Source organism: Paramisgurnus dabryanus, chromosome 17 (genome assembly GCF_030506205.2).
Source record: "Paramisgurnus dabryanus chromosome 17, PD_genome_1.1, whole genome shotgun sequence".
Classification (NCBI taxonomy): domain Eukaryota; kingdom Metazoa; phylum Chordata; class Actinopteri; order Cypriniformes; family Cobitidae; genus Paramisgurnus; species Paramisgurnus dabryanus.
This window is the reverse complement of record NC_133353.1, coordinates 1,928,796-1,930,266: the sequence shown is the minus strand read 5'-3', so window position 1 is coordinate 1,930,266 and position 1,471 is coordinate 1,928,796.

Genomic DNA, 1,471 nt, shown 5'->3' with positions numbered 1-1,471 from the left:
CCTAGCCATTTTTATTTCGACACATAAAGCACTGATCAGCACCTCACTGGCGCTTTTAGAAAGAAACACTTTGTCGCTACTCGGTTTCCTGCTCATTTGTCATTTCAGTTCGGGTTTGATGTGAGGTCTGGGGTCTGTTCTTAACTCATTGTGGCATTCGTTTTGGGAAATAAACTTCTTCGATTTCTCTTCGCCTGCCACGTGAGGCCGTAAGTCTTTTTTGTACTTGCTAAAGCCATATGTCAGTTTAACCCTCGAAACCGTTTTCGTGCAAAAAAGCATTGAATACATTTTCCCTGTAAGTGAGAACAGACATACAGCATATCCCATGATTCCAAGAATCCCGGCCTATAAGAGGACTTACTGTTTCTTTTGATTGCATTGTCAGTACATTGACTGTGTAATCTAAATCAAACACCAAAAACTACACAACTTGGCTGTTCAGTTTGTTGTTTGACTTGCGGCCAGCTCTGGTGTCTTACTTTAATCTGGCGATCGTTTTTCTTATGTTACCGGTGTATTTATTTTTTCAGCGCGATATAAATCGCAGAAGGCAATCTTGGTAATGTCCAAGTATAATCTGTGAAGGAACGTGCATATTTATCAAATTTACACCTCCTGAGAAAACTTGGACACAGATTGCAAGTTAAGCGGCGCAAAGTTGGCGCTAGTTGTGCGGTAAAATTTACCTAGAAACTAGGAACGAGCGCTGCTTCATGCTTGTTGATTGATTTCTTTATTAATATGCAAAACTTTAATATGAATTTTTATAGAGACTCAGTTTACGCACACAAGTCTTTATTGTACATATTTATTTATTGTTCATGTTTCTTATCTTTTATTGTTTGGAGAAGTGTACTTTAATCATCAATGGCAGCTCCATATATCTTAAACACATGCATGATGTGCCTACTCTCGATGAAGATACTACTGATGAGTATTTTTATATCATGTTGTTATTCCCTCGAAATACATGTGTGATGAAATCACCAAATATGCTGGTTTATAATGCTTTAAAGGTGCTGAACCTGTACACTTTTTTGTTTTGTGGCCTTTGTTACTGTAACAAATTTGTCCTGTAAGGTAGTATTTAATTTATCACATCCCCTCACAACATCAAAATCCAGATATGTTTATGTATTTCATTTAACCTATGTCTTATTTTATTTTTTTACCTGTGGTCCTTGAAATTTAACCGAAAGGAATGTGAAAGGAGTTACCTGATGTCAAAAACAATCACATGTATTGTGTCTGCTAAATATGACATAAAGGTGGCAATGATGGATTCATATGATTGGAAAACTGGGATACATGCTCTACTACGTGCACTGTATGTGTTATAGTTTAATCGGATTTGCTGCCAGTAGTCCATATGTTTTCTTCAGATTTACTTTTGAATCTAAGTACACTGTGGGCTTCATATCAGTTCAGGAACTTTTTCACTCCTCTAAGAAAATAAAAATGCAATGAC